The 16139-nt window shown below is 37.8% G+C and overlaps 1 long non-coding RNA gene across 1 annotated transcript in view; it reads left to right on the top strand.

Moving 5' to 3' along the window:
* The window catches only part of LOC121074950, a 49570-nt gene extending 33747 nt beyond the window's left edge, over nucleotides 1–15823 (top strand). Inside the window, exons 2-3 of the long non-coding RNA XR_005822648.1 lie at nucleotides 13243–13316; nucleotides 14422–15823. This is a non-coding gene — a long non-coding RNA (uncharacterized LOC121074950). The remainder of the gene's footprint in view (nucleotides 1–13242; nucleotides 13317–14421) is intronic.
* The last annotated feature ends 316 nt before the right edge of the window (nucleotides 15824–16139 follow it).

Genomic DNA, 16139 nt, shown 5'->3' with positions numbered 1-16139 from the left:
AACACCAGTTGAAGAGTGGTGGATGGGAGTGGGCAGGAGTGGGGAAAAAACAGCGTGGGGGGTGCTAGAGGAAATCTCTTTATATATACGAGGGCGAGCATCACAATCTCTTAAGGATACCTGGCTTTCAGATCTGCAATGTACATCCTTTTATCATGCTTTTCAATTGAATGTGATTTGCAGATGGTAGAGGGATTGCTTGCTTTCCTTGGATACTTGAATGGTTTTAACAACAGGATTTATCAGTGTCTGGCTTACCCTCAGGGTGGGTTTCCCTCCTCTTTCTCTATCTCTGAATCAGAATATTCTTGTCAGAAATCTGTGCAGCTTGTTTTACAGGGACAGCGATGGTGTTGTAGCACCTTCTCTAAGAACTAGTTTTGACTACATTGATTTGAGTATCAATGTGTTTCCCCCGTTCATGCTTGGTGGGTTGGTTTTATCTACCTCAGGATTTTCCAGGTTTCAGCATAATTTACCTTAAGAAATGGGATTTGGTTAGGGTAAGAAGTTCTGCATAAATGTAAAATACCAATGCCAAGCAGCACCCTGTTTTAAATATCAAAGTATGTTTACTTGCTACATATTCTGCTCTTACTGTACTTTAGAAATGGTCTGCATATTTCAGCCATTATTTACATCCACTCATTCCTCTTCTGGCAATGACTTTCCTGTTGTAGAAATGTGAATCATCTCTTTACTGTGCTCCAGAGAGAGGATGTCACAGGCTTCATTCATCAATGTCTGTCTAAATAGCGTGTTGTATCTGAGGAAGGATTCCTCATAGTTAATTCCATTCTTGTTTAGCACCTCATTCTAGCGTTTTTTGTATAAGTTCATATTGCATTCCCTGTATAAGTAGTAAGGGTTTCTGGGATGCTTTGCACAAGCCTAGGAAAAAGCCATAAGGATCACCTGTGTGTTCTGCAAGACATTCAGAGGTTGCTGCAATATGTCATATTGGAACCGCTTCCAGTTAGCACCTCCTTTAGCACTGCAGGTCTGTTCCCCTAACTTACTGGAGTGTGGATTATGCTTGGATGTGTTTGTCTACGCACAGTAACACCCATTTCAAGACTTCTCTAAGTATGGGTAGTGTGTCAAGAAGGGATATAAGTTTGCAGCTGGTGGTATTTTGAAACTTTTCACAAGCAATTTTTTGCAGGAAGTCCTGCTTCTACAGAGTCCATGTGTTGACTCCAGGATATTGTTATGGTTGAAAGCTTCTTGATCATTTTTTTTTCTCCCTAAGATTGGAAAATCTTACCTTTGCTCTCGTTAAGGTCAGTGATTGCATATGAAATATCCTATGTATTCAGAATGCTCAGCAAAGTGTTAATCATTGACACAGAAGATGTTCTAAGTGTTGTGAGTGCTGTATGCTAGCCAAAGTTTCATCTCATGAAATCTGTTCCAGATTTTCTGCCTATAATTTATCACTGGATTATTCTTTATTAATCCCTGACAGGGTGCCCTGCTGCTGTATGAGACAAGAAAGGAGATGGTACTTGTTCACTTAAGTGGCAAACAGAACATGGAGAAGTGACATGGCTGTTGATAAGAGACCTATATTTGTTTATTGGCTGAGATTTTCAAAGAGGTGATTGACAGCATCTCGTTACGCTGCAGTCTCCAGGGTATGTTTGAGGACATGGGGTAAACAGGCTCACAGCCCTTCAGCTTCCCCTCAGAGCCAAGGGATTGTTCACCTAGATTCAGTGTGTTTCTGAATGAGCCCAGGCATAATCCATTATAAAATTGAAAGAGTGCCAGTCAGCCTTAAACTGTGTAAAACCCAAATTGGATCTAACATACAGAAATGGTTTAGATAAGCAGTCTTGTACATGTGAGATTACCTCTAAACCGACTTATATCCTGTGTTTGCCTCCTGCTATTAAAATCTTAGTTGCCCTTGGATCATAGCACAGCCCAATGAAGCATCACCCTCTCTCCTCTTGTGATTACACTTTTTCAAGAGATGACATTGCTCAGAAACATGAACTGTCCTGTGTATTTTTGTTATAATGCTCAGAAATTATTTCCTAAGAACAACTCCAGTAGTTCAGGCAGAGGGCTTGTCTAGCTTTATTCTTTTTCCAACGGTGGCCAGAATTAGATGTTGAAGGAAGATCATACAGTATGAATGAGGCAAATGACTAAAATCTTTCTGCTGAGTATTCTAGTCTCTAGCTATTCTGACTCTGATCCTACTGTGGCTTGTCCATTTACTAACACTCCCTAGCTCTTTTTTCTCAAATTCTTATTGAGCCTGTCCTTGAACCCAGTAAAGTTTTGTTTGTTACATTTTTTTTTTTTTTTTTTTTTGGCAAGGATTTACAAAATTCTGCTACATATGAATGAAGAACAGCTTGTTTGTTTTGAACTTGGATCAGCTAGCTTCCCTTGACGGCCCTTATTTCCTGTATTGAAGGAGGCAATGAGCAATGAGTCTCTGCACTGTTGTCTTGGTCACTCATGGTTTTGCGGACCTCCATTGTTTTTTTTCCCCCCTTAAGTGATCCCTTTTCCAGGGTGAATTGTCTTAGCCTACTCAGTCTTTCCTTGTATGGAATCCATTCATCTTCACTGCCTTTCTCTGAATATTTCCTAGTCTAAAGACACTTCTTGAAGTGTGGGACTTAGAAACAAACATGGTTTACAAAGTGTAGAAGCATGGGTTTGTACAGTAAAATAGTATGTTTATTTTTTTTTCCAGTCCCATTCTTAATTATTTCCAACATTAGAATGACCTTTAAAACCATTATCAAGCTGATATTTTCATGGAAATATAATAATTCCTAGTTGTGATGTCTATATGAAAGTCACTAGCTCAGAACCAGCTGTTTTATATATGGAGCAAACACATTTTTCACAACACATATTACTTTATCTTAATTGCATTACTTTATCTTGGACTGCCATATTAGTAATGCAGTCGTGTTCACCGCCTCCCCCCCAGTTATTGGTTACTTTTCCTGAAATATCATCCTGACATTCATTCTTTGTCTTTCATTTTCAGCTTATTTCATAAGTTCAGTAGTTCCATATTTGTTTTCAACTGCCTATCAAGCCCAGTTCTCACAAACATGCATACAAAAAACCCCACCCTATTTTTCTACATTTAATCTTCTTTTTTTTTTTTCCCTTAAGCTTTGAAAATGATATCTTTTATAGAAATAATTCAGTGAAAAGGAGTAGTTGGTGCTTAAGAACTGGAACAGATTTTCTGTGTAAAAGTGGCAGCATTTAAGAGAAATCATGAAAGGAGGTTATGAAGAAGCATTAGGAAGAGCAGTATGAGAAGAGCACAGCCAGCGGGAGATTTACTATGAGGAAAGGAGGGTTGACACACAGGAAGGACTGGTAGAGTGCAGTGCCTTGAAGTGAAGATGAAATACTGGAATACGATACAAAAGGTGAAGGGGAAGCCATTGAAGGAACTCGAAGGGGAAAATGTATGCTGAGAAGTGGGGAAAGATTATGCAATACTTCTTAGTTTGATCAGGAAGGAAGCAGATTTAGGATAATTTTTCAGGTATTTTCCAAGTCTTCCATAGCACAGAGAAGAGTATAAAAATGCAAAATTAAAATACTGCCTATCATTGTGTGGGGTCCTTAAATGTTACTGTGATATTAATGTTGAAAGGTCTGGTGCTTAGATTCGGCTATGGAAATCTGAAGAGACCTGCAAAACATCAACTGCTAGAAAAGACAGGGATTTTAGAAAGTCTGTCCAATGAGCTGGAGACTACTTGTGGAGTCAGAAAACATCTGTCAGTATTTCTGGGAGAGTTGTAGTGAGCTGTCATCTGTCTTCCTCACACTGAGGGTAGATCAGGGCTGGTCCTCATCTTCATCACTCATTAAAAGAACCTCATGGAAGATGCTCTCTTTCTCCAGGAGAGCCTTCCCTGACTTCAGTCATTTCCTCTGTGATAATTAGCTCAAGTTTTATATGTGCGGAGCTTGTCTTAGCACTCATTGTTGTTTGATGATTCTGAGTTATGCTTTTAGTTAGAAAAGTTAAAGGGTACCTGAGATTCTCAGCTATTGTACATTGATGTAGACCTGTAAGCATGTCATCTTTACCATATCCACATCTTGGTTCCTCTGTTAGAGGAAGTGGGAAGGATGACACCACCCGTGAAATCCTTTGATGAAGAATGCATGCAAGAAGTTAGCATTTTATTATTATTACAGATTTTTCCAGCTGACAATATCCATGAGTGTTCCAGGATGTTCTGCTTTACCTATTGAAAACGGGCAAAGATTTGAGGTAGAAGGAAGGAAGAAGCAATTTATTTCTAAATCTCGTCATTCCTCCTTGATAATGATATACAAAGAACTGGACTTTTGACAAAGAATAATGGGAGAAAGGACATATTTTCACCAGATGCATAGGATATAAGCCAAGGTATTGTTGAGATATTAGTGAAAAGATAATTTCTGACAGTATATGTGTATTAAAAGCTCTTGCTTTTTGAGTAATCTTTCTGAGAAGAGATGAGTATCTTGAGGCCAATTATATATTTTAAAAGGATTTTGGACCATTAAAACTATATCTGAATTAGTGTTATTTTACTGGTTGCCTTGATCATAAACCAGGTGGCTGGACATGTGTGATTATAGCAGAATTTAGTGTTTCATTCACATTTTGATAAACATTTGTTTGGAAGAAAACGTTTGTTAGGGAAATATTTTCTTTTTTCATGAAAAATAAAAAAGCCTTTTTGCAATCAATACTGTGCTATCACTCCTAATAAATAGACTGATTTTATTGTCTATACTGTACTCTAAAAATCAAAATACTGATTATCTCTCTTGCAATGTTACTCGAAGAAATGGCACAGAAAAAATAGTGGAGCTTTACATTTAAAATAAAACATCAACAGATAGTGCATGAATAATTGTGAAAATGGTAAACAAAGTCAAGCTGAAGAAAGGGAATATTTTATAAAATATTGAAAGCCTGCAACTCATACGTGCTGCATAAGCACAGTGTACATGGTTCTGTTTCTGTACTGACTGGGCACCCAGACCAAAGTGCTTACATCTGTGGCTGCCTTTAGAAAGCATGCGTGCATTAGGTCTTAACCTTATCACAGTTATTTTAATGATGTTTTCATGTTTAATTTCACTGTAAATCATTTCAGCTGAGTTTTGACTGCAATGTCAGAGCTTAAAAACTGAGCTGAAGTTATTTCAAAAGCTAAGAATTTGTCTAGCCTGTGATGTTCAGTCAATATGATCCACTCAAGTGTGGAGCTGTCAGAAAGGACACCAGTGGATGGTGCTTAATCTGCTCAGTTTGAAGGGAACTTGGACTCTTAGTATGAAGTTAAATTTTTGATCTATCTCAGTTACAGTTAAGTAGCGAATTTATGAATTTAAGGGCATTAAGGAAGTCACAATGGCTAGTCAGACATCCATGTAGTATTTTTTTTTTTTTGCCATATGGGAAATTTTTTTTTTTAGTTTAGTTCATTCAGTGGTGTCTCATACAGAGCTGGGTATATACTTCGAAAACTACATGGGCAAATCTCTGTTCAGATAAATCCTGCATATCTATGTCAGCAATCATTAGGCTTTCTTTGCCTATTTTCCACAGACATTCACACATCCAGTTTCTGTGTAGTCCCATGGATGTAAATCTGGAATGACTGTAGCTTTCATTTGGGTGTTGTAGATTCAAAGTCGCCCTCTGCCTTTTTTGTCTCTGTGCTCCTTCCCACCTCCCCAAGACAATTTCAAATAAAATATCTTCCTGGGTGGACTGTTGTGGTTTAGCCCAGCTGGCAGCCAAACACCACCCAGCCATTCGCTCACCCTCCCCCCTCCCTCTCTGGGATGGGGGAGAGAAACAGGAAAGTGAAGTCTGTGAGTTGAGATAAAGACAGTTTATTAAGACAGGAAAAATAATAACAATAATAATAATAATAGTATTAATAGTAATAATGTGTACAAAATAAGTGATGCACAATGCAATTGCTCACCACCCGTTGACCGATGCCCAGCCTATCCCCGAGCAGCTGGCCCCACCCACACCCCAGCTAGCCACCCCTATATATTGTTCAGCATGATGTCAGATGGTATGGAATACCCCTTTGACCAGTTTGGGTCAGCTGTCCTGGGTCTGTCCCCTCCCAGCTCCTGCTGCATCCCTAGCCTGCTCGCTAGCAGGACAGAGCGAGAAGCTGAAAAGTCCTTGGCTTGGTGTAAGCACTGCTCTACAACAATTAAAACATCAGCATGTTATCAGCGCTCTTCTCATTCTAATCCAAAACATAGCACCCTGCCAGCCACTAGGAGGAAAATTAACTCTGTCCTAACTGAAACCAGGACACTGGGGAAGCCTGGAGAATTTTATAGTCAAATCTCTGAAAATGTTTTCCCTCTTGGCACTCTTTCTTACCATGCATATTCACACATTTTCAGTAGGCAGAGTTTTTGCCTCATAGGTTATGAGCATGCAAGTCAGTGCACTAGGCTATAAACAATGAGCATGTGCAGGGCACTGGTGGCACAGAAGTGTCTGCCTTGCAGTTCATGTCATTTCTTGCTCTTGAAGAAAAAAATACATCTTTAGATTGTGGCTTGTAAATGTGTTTGTCTTGGAGAGGCTCAGATTTAAATCAGGGTTTCTCTAACATGCTATTTCAGACAGTGTTCCTGAAGAAATGGAAGCATAACCATCATAGCATCTTAGGGGAAAATATATTCCCTGTCTTCTTGTATTGATAGTCTAGATCTTCCATTTAAGAATGAGTCAGAAATTGTAATCACCTTAGTTTTTTTTTCTTTCTCCAAAACCTGCCCTGACCCTTTTAAAAGCAGCTAACTCTGAACAACAAGCTATGTGATAGCAAAGCTTCACATAGCAAATGCAAATGATTTTTTCATCATATTTTAGTGTTCACTGGGAAGTTCTGTCTGGAATCTGTTTTTACTGTGTTCAGGCAAACAGGACTTTCCCTGTAGGATATGTAGATATATAGCTTTCACCAAAGACCTCTACCTGTAGAAAATGTCCTACAGATGCCCATATTGTTGGCTAACCTTCAAGCTGCTTTCACTTGTTGTAGGTGAAAATATACATGGATGGATTCAGTAGTGGTGGGTGCACAAACACATATGATTCAAATCTGCAAATACAAAACTGAATCTAAGCACACAAGAAGTGTTTAAAAATTCTCACTTTTACAGCACTTTGACATAAAAGGCGTTTTACTGAAAGTATTAGAAATATGACTCAATGAAATATATATATTTAATTTTGATTCATGAACATTATTGTAAGCTTTTAAAATGAAACTTGGAACTGCCAGGAAAAGTCCGCATTCCTGGTCATGTAAAATTATTTTTCTTATTTCGCTACATGACATTGTCTGTGGACAAAGTGTGATCTTAATCTCAATGCTTGCTTTTTCCAGGGAGAAACCAGTAGAACATTTACAGTAATTAATGTATTTTCCGTTCTCATTTTGTTAATATCTTTTTGAAGGCTGTGCAGTAATTGCTGCCCACAGAGGTATATACTCTGAAATAAATTAATGACCAATGACCAATAACAATTATAGATGTAATTATCCATTGTGAAATATAAGCAAAAAACAGATATTAGGAAGTGTTGGAAGCTTAAAATAAACAGCACTGAAGAAAATGTACTGTTAAACAATGCTAAAATTATTTTAGCAGTTGATCAGAAAAACATAGTGAGTTCTCTTCTAATCATACATTAATGTTAGTCATTTTTCTTTTTTATTTCCAAAACACTTTTTTCAACAGGCTGATATGTGAAAAAGAAAGCCTGCACATTCTATGATTATTTTTGAAGAAATCTACTTTAGGTATGTTACAGTTTATTGTTAAATATTCTTATTTTGCAAGTGAATTTTCAAACCAGAATTAGAACTTATAAGCATGAGTTTTTGAGAAGCTCAAATTCAAACCTTTTTGGCCAATTTTACTTTGTAAAACAATAGTGCAGATGAAAAAAGACACCCATATCTGTACAGTTTTGGGGTGGCTTTTGCATACAGAACCAACAGGTTTAGTGGTGGTGAGTCTCCAGGAAGCCAACATGTTTTGCATAAAACATGCACAATCTTTTTAGTTTCATATTTAATGAAGCAAGACCCTACCTTTTGTTTAGGGGAACAATTTCTTTAAAAAAATATATATTAAAAAAATCCAGTAACTTTCAAAAAACTAAATTAAGAACATGATTTTTTTCAAACAATGTAGTTTAGGGAAAGTATTCCAGAAACCCCGTAATCTGGTTGTTCCTAACAGGAGTTAGACATCTTAAACATCTTAAATATTTGACCCTTTGGCCTTACAAAGCACACTTTCACTTTAGCAAACCTTAATATGCAGGGTAGTTTGGGTTAACATCTATACTGTCCTTACCATTCTCTGAACATCTTGATTTAAGGAAATTTAACTTTCGAAAATAAGCTCACCTAGGGGAGTTTTGCACTATGCAGCAATAGACAGTGTAAAAGTAGCCATTTCATTAAGTCTTTAATGTTCTCTTTCAAACCATGGCATCTGGAGATATGTGTGGAAAAAAAAAAAAGAGATGATTCCATTTGAATTTTGACCCGAGACCTGAATGTTGCTTACTTATCCATATTGATGGATTTAACTCTACTTGGGGTCTTATTAAGATACAGTATCTCACACTGGGTAAGATTCTGATTTTTCTGTCCAAGCTAACACCAGTGTAAATAGAAAACATGCATCACAAGTGAACAAATGGTAGTGTGTGGGGGAAATCTATAAAATCCAAATGTGGGTATAAGCAGCCACAAGTCCGTTATCTGAAGTGGTTATGTCATCTTACACCACCAGAAAACTGAGCCCCCACTATATTTGATTCCTAAGTCTCACCTTACATCAGATGTTCAAAGGTTCAGATGAATAAAATATGTCTCTGTAAAGTGTGTTTTAAATTAAAAGCTAGTGAAAAACACGTCTCTTGATTTCTGGATGACAGTCTTGGAAAACGTGTTTCAAATGGCAGCTGCCCTCTTCCTATTTTACTCCACCCTCACCAACAAACCAGTATCCAGTGACATAAGAGCTGATACAAACACTACCTTGTTGGTTCATCTTCCTCATCTTGTTTTGGGTGCTGAGAGGTGGCTTTGAAAGGGCTGTATGTATAAGGCAGAAATATTTCTTTAGGGTATAGGAAGGATGTTCTCTTGTTTGAAGGAAACCAAGACTTCCAACTGATTTTAATTTTATTTTTAATATTCATGGGAACCAGTCTTACATGCCTGGCTGAATTCAGACTTCGGATTTTTGGCAGGTTTTTATTTGAGCCCAGCTTGGCTGTTTTTCAAAATGTCCAGATTGCTCACATTAAATCTAAATAAGCACTACCCACTAGTTTAATCAGAGTCATCTGGTACACCTCTAATTAGTGTTAGTTAAAGTTGAAGTTCATAATAACATAAAATGGCGCATATTTGGAATGTGTTTAGTAAACTCCTGAATGTAAAATTGTAGGAGGGAAAATCTTTTTGCAATATTACTCAAAAATTGGAATACAAAAGTTATGACAATAACACGATGGTAACAAATTGGGGCTAAGTTCCTAACAAATGTCATGAAAAACAATCTTTATCCATTTAAGCGTGCATACATATACACAATGTGTAGATACAAATTCATTTATGAACTTTAATTGTTGGTCCTGATAGCCTAATAATTGCCTGTAACTGTACATTGTGCACAAACTGGTTAAACAAATACAACAAATGTACGCATCTGTATTTCAGAAATTACCAAATAATCATGTGATGCTTTTGGTTGCATCTAGACATAAGTTATTTCTTAGATTCAACATATGTAACGATATGCGAACAAAGGATTATAGAAGTATCTTCATTTGAAATCAATGTAGGTTTGCCTGAGTCAGAAACACCGTTAGAACCTTACTGCAGATTGTGGGGGAAAAATGGAGCTTAATTACTACACTTGTGTGGCTCCAAAAGATCAAAAACTTGTACAAATCTAAACTTTTTATTACAATTTATACCTAAAAAAGTGTTCGTTTATCTGTAATTCTTCCCTAAATTCTTGCCTTTCAAGATAATGTTTTAACTTTTATGTTGAAACATAGACCAATTAAAACAGCAAACTACAATTTGATTCCCTTTATTAATATAGACTTCAAATTAGAAACACGAGATTTAGGATTATGATTTTTTCAGGTGTCATTTCTAAACCTTAGAGAACTGGTGAAACTCTTATATCTTGCAGACAAGCTATTGTTTTAAATGTATAATGTAATAATTGTACTAAAAAGCATCTAAACTTTTACTTGGATTTACTTACCTCAAATGTTTTTTGTCATGTTTCAATTCACATTCTGGATATAGAAATATTAGCTCTCTATCTCTATTTTTTTTTATTTTTTTCAGACATTTCAGCTTCACTATTCAAAGATTGAATGGATCATGATTACAGAGTTTTTTCAAGGGCATCTGTTCTCAGCCACAGCTGAGGATGGGGCCCACAGAGCTGACTGGAAGGATCCACCTAGAATTTGTTGAATTAAGTTCTTGCACCTGGATATAATTGTCATGCTGCTGTGCTGGGGTTTTCTTAAGCTACTGGTAAAACAAATTAGCTCAATTTAAACTGGCATCCAGTAGGGAAGCAACAACTCACCTCATATAATGTTTTTCAAATAATTATTTTTCTATTGCCAGTTTTGCTTCATGAATATTTTCCTAAAGGCAGGATGAATTGTTGGGAATGTTTTTTTTTAGAGTTAAGCACAATACAACAAAAAACTATTCTGCATATTTGCTGAATTACAACTAATATTAGAATAGTATGATTATTAATTGTATGTGACTATCTTACATATATTTATATAAAATATATAATATATAAATGAAGTTAACCACAGATAGAACAAAAATACAGTGCAACATTCTGTCCCCCCCCCCCCCCCGTTTCCGTATAGATATTTCATGTACTTTTTGCCAGATTTAGCACTTTAATGATATAACCACTTTTACATTTGGGAAACATTCATGGAAGTTTGTTTTTTTGTTGAACAGTAGACAAAGGTATTCATTTATGTCTGACATGGGAATTTGTATAAATACCATGGGATCTCATTTCCTTATGTATTTTAGAGCTGTTTGAACTTAGCAACAAAATTCATAAGCTTCCTGGATGGTCCACAAAGGTTCCTTGCCTTGGTCAGACTTGCAGCGGCAGGACATTTCTTGAATCCCTGGAATGTGTGCATCTGTGTTAGCTTCAGTTTTCCATAATATTCTCCAAATGTAGACTCTGCGGGAAAACAATGGAAAATCATTTCTTCAGCTGAACACTTCAGGATGACTTCTGAAATGGAAGATATAGTACCAGTATAGTATCAGTTCTATAAATGTTACTGTTGTATTTTATTAGGAGGTGATGTGCTAATTTGGAGAAGAGGGGGAACATGTTCACTAAGCATGGGTGGTAGTTTTTGATGTCTCTAGAATCACCCTGGGGTAGCTGCTTCAGCTGCCGACCAAAGATGCTGTTCTTGTGAGCTGGTTATGTCACTGTGGATACCAACTTAATTTGCTTCCTAAGACACAGCTCAGCTGGCTAAAAAATAACCACAGAATCATATGAGAGACTTCAGTTACTTGTTTATTGTATTTTAAACAAGATTCAGGAATGAAAAAATGAGATCAAGAGTATATTTTAATAAATGGTCTACTGATCATCTTAGAGATTGTGGCAGAAATATAGATATATCTATTATCATAAACCATCCTCTAAGCCACATTCTTTTAATATTGGGTAGACTCAAATGCCCTGGGAATGTGAATTAGAAAAGCGGTGCTTTTTGAAGGGTGGCAAAATATCCAGAGATCAAAAGTTAAATGTGAAGTTGCTGTCAGTCCTTTGGCTGTGCAGTGAATTTCAAATTGTGTGCGCGGTGGCAGGGTGAGCATGTGCATCTCTGAGGCTCCTGGTAGCAGTTTAACTTGTGCAAGTGTGAGCTCGAGGTGAACCTCCATAAGTCACAGATTCTGCCAGCTGAATAGCTGTGTATGTGTCACTGAGATCAGTAGGGAAGTGCCAAATGCATCCTGTCCTGCTTGAAGGCAGTGTTCAGACAGCAGCTGGTCCTTGACTAAGGCCAGTTTAAAGGTGCAGGACGATTGGTTGTTGCTTTAAATTGATTATGGCTGTTATAAAGAAAATCTTGTTTTTAACTGCTGGGCCTGATTCTTGCTGAAAGCTGAACCTGCTGTTCTCCGGTCCAGCAGTGCAGCGGGAGCTCCCCGTGTGGGGATTTGGGGCCGGTGCTCCCACCAGGGGCTCAGCACACACCCTCCCATGGCCCTGATGTGGTCCCGAGGTGCACGAAACTCCCAGAGCAAAAGGGGCCAGCTCATCAAATACCGCTGACTGAATTATTCCTCTTCTGTGGAGGAAGAGGCCACGAGAGTTACCATACCCTAACTCACTGTGCCAATGCACACGCAGAGCAAAGTTTTTCTTTCAGCTGTGAATCTGAACTGCCCTGAATCAATGTATATGAGAATGGGCAAGTTGCTTTCATACAATATCCCTTTTCATAAGCTCATTTTTCTTGAGCTTCAGGGGAAAGAAAAAAAATGTCAGTTTTTCCTCAAAGTTGTGTACCCACTGTGGCCACCCTCTAAAAGGCTGCCCTTCCCCCTCTCTGTGTTCCCTCTCCTGTCTGGGGTTTCAGGGAGGAGAAAGTAGCAGAAAGCAGCAAACTGAGCTGAAGATATTTGTTATCCTTGCGATAATAATCCTAGGCCTGCACTTAGAGGGAAGCTTCCAGTGGGAAATTAAGCTAAACTGAAAAGCATAACAAAACCCAAATCATCTAGACTGCAAGAATTCCTCCAGTGTTTTATTCTTTAATGCTTATTAATGGAGACAATGCTAAACCCAAAAGGAAGCTAGCAATATCCTGTTCTTTTTCTTTTTTTTTTTTTTGTTATAGCATGGATTTTTGTTTAGTAAACTCCATGTCAGATCTCCTAATTTAGTTATTGAACTCACAATGTGAATAAACGTACAGACATGACTAATAGCATTCTCTTATAATTTCATTACAGGGTAATAGACATGTGGTTTATAAAACTGATTTTTTTCTTTTATTACAGAGTGTTTATAATATAAATGAACTCTCACATCCTGCCTTCTTTTTCTCCTTACCCTCTTTTCATTTCTTTTTAGATTTGATTCATAGGAAAATGCAAGCGATGTGTGCCACTGATTTGGGTCATCTGTACGCAATTCAAAAGGAAAAGGTGATTTTTTTCATTGCCTGCCAAGTAAGTGGAAGAGGTGTAGGAAAAAGTGGATTTATGCATAAAACGCAAAACTCTAGATGAAAGAACGGACCTCTTTTATCATTGTAGAAAGAATCCATCTGCAATAATTACCAGTCAGGCTATCTGCAGGCTATGTTACTTCGTGACATCTGATAACGACTGCACTTCTTTAGCCAATAGCCGCTATATAGCAACCAGCATCACTCCTGAACGAAAAAATTGGCCCAACCACTGGTGAATGGCACTCAGTAGGTTTCCCATTGAACTGTGCTGCGAAACAAAGATGCACATTGGTAAATCACTGTGTGTGCCTTTCAGTTCTTATGCATATCCCGTACTGGACAGCTTCCATTCACTCCGGCACCCACTGCAAACAAATGTAACTATGCATCAGAGATGAAAGTGAAAATGCATATGTTAAATCCCAAATGGAAGCAGAAGGGTGTAATATATACATAGTTGCTTAGCAACAAACATGTTTTGGCCACAGGAACTGTGACATCAGTCAGAGGAGGGAGAGGAAAGCTGCTCTGCCCTTCTTCTCTGTCTCCCTAAAAGCCTCATAAAGGTCTTTCCTTTATTTCATTTAAAGCAGAAGATGGAGGGCTGTTGTGGATGTTTTTGTGCTATTACTGTGCTGGGCTGTAGGACAATTGGACTTTTCTTTGCAGGGGGAAGCCTGTTTTTGTTCTGGGCGTCTGTTGCGATGGTGTGTGCCCGCCCATGCAGCCAGGTGTTGTGAGCCTGGCTGCATGGCTCACTGCGGAGTCCATCTTAGCTGAAACACTCACATAGGATGAATGAAGTGCTGAGGCCAAAATTACAAACTGTAGGAATTCAAACAAAATTTTGGTGCTGCTCAGTGTTTTCGACCCTGTCGTGCCTTTCACTTTCAGCTGTTAGTTTTTGATTGTTATTTCACATTCATCTAGATCTACATTTTTTTCATAAAAGAAAGCAACGTTTATTTCAGTAAATCATACAATACTTATGGCTAGTAGATGGATATTGACCAATCCCACCCATTTTACAAATGGTCTGAATACCTCTTCTCTCCTATTCTGCTTTCTTCTCTTCCCAGCACGCTCTGGCATGCCCCCTGGTGTGCCCTCTGCAATGGGAGGCAGAAGAGAGAGCTGGTCAGCCCTGGCCCATGGTGCGCACCCCTCTGCAAGTTGCTCCCATTGACACTGACATGAGTTTTCTGTGTAGCTGACATGATGTCCTTCATGCTTTTGGTAGTGTGCTTGCTCCACTGGACCATCGCATCTTTCATGTATAGAAATATTGCACATTCAGGTTCAAATCGATCTGCCACCCTGAACTGCTGCAGACACATTCCTGAATACGTTATTTTAGAGTGTTTCCTTTTAACTTAAGGTAATGAATGTACTTTGGTGGATCCCCAGTGGAGAGAAAAGAATGTTTCAGGCATGCACTTCTCTTTGCAAAGAAGGCTTTCTTGACAGCGAGAGACGTATAGGAATGCAAGATATATTGAAGAACTCAAATGAAATTAAAATTGTGGAGGAAAGCAGGGTTAAAGAAGCATTATGGTAAAATAAGGCCTTTATTTCCACTCATGGAGCTATTATGTAGATAGTGTTTTACTTGCTTTCATTCTTCTGTGAATTCATACAGACCCTTTTTATGTGCTATCACGTATCAAATTGACAAGGTGTAGCTGATAATCTCTTGCACTTACTACTAGATTAATTTGAGGAAAGAAAATGGGTCATTCTGAAAATACGGAAGAACTTGATACAAGGTATGTTTGTGCCTCTGAGCAGACAAGGTAAATGAGATCATCAGGGAAATGTGGATCAAAACACAAGAGAAGACAAAAAGGTTGTGTGATGAAAGGATGAAAAACAGGAAAAAGTACGATATTGATTCTTTCTGAAATGAAGAGCCAAGAAAATGACCCAGGAGCTGGAAGGGCATAGCTGCTGTTCTGAATGAGGTGTCGTCGTGGATTCTTGTCTTCATTTTCTCTACGTGACTTAAATCAGTTCTCCTAGAAATGTTTTGCAGCCTGAATGGGAGTACTCTGTAGCCTGACCCTACAGAAACCAAACTAACATCTGGATCTGGAGTTCATGGCTGACTCCTCAGAAATACAATACATGAAACTGGAATCCCATATCTGAGATTGGTTGACAGCTTGAGCGATGAACAGAAATTTGTTGGCTGAGGATAAACCCAAGAACATTCACTAATATGCTACTGTGCTTTTTCCTCTGTAAACTCTTCTTTTTTAATTTGTGAAACAAATGACTGTATCAGCTGAAAAGATAATTAAACTAGCAACCAAAATAGATGTTTTAAAGGCCTGTCAAACTGCCAGTATTTTAAATGTGAATAAAAAAAAAATTTAATGGTAATTGCTATCATTGAGTAAAACAAGATTTTACAACTCACATTAGTTACTGAACTCTAATTTATTTCCCAATGTACACAGTTTATACTGCTCATTAAACATAAGTTCAACCATTTGTCCAGTGTTGGCTTTCTGAGAAGTGTAAGAATTTTCCTAATGAAATTACTGTCTTTTCCTACTGCGTAAGTGGACAGGTAGTTCTTCTTTTATTATTTTTAAACATAGCTTAATGTTAAGCAAATATTATGAAATCTATTCATGATTTTATTAGTTGTGTTGTGAAGTTCCAAACGAATGCACAGTCTCTGCAAAAACATCTTGAAGGTTATTCATAAATTTGGCTGTCATGAGTTTCCCTGAAAGGTGGGATGGAAATAGGAGGAAAATCACATGAATCATGTCCCAGTGTCCCTGACAAG

The sequence above is a fragment of the Cygnus olor genome, chromosome 9, assembly GCF_009769625.2.
Source record: "Cygnus olor isolate bCygOlo1 chromosome 9, bCygOlo1.pri.v2, whole genome shotgun sequence".
In the NCBI taxonomy this organism is placed as follows: Eukaryota; Metazoa; Chordata; class Aves; order Anseriformes; family Anatidae; genus Cygnus; species Cygnus olor.
Note: the sequence above shows the minus strand (reverse complement) of the source record. Positions and strands in the feature narration are given on the sequence as shown.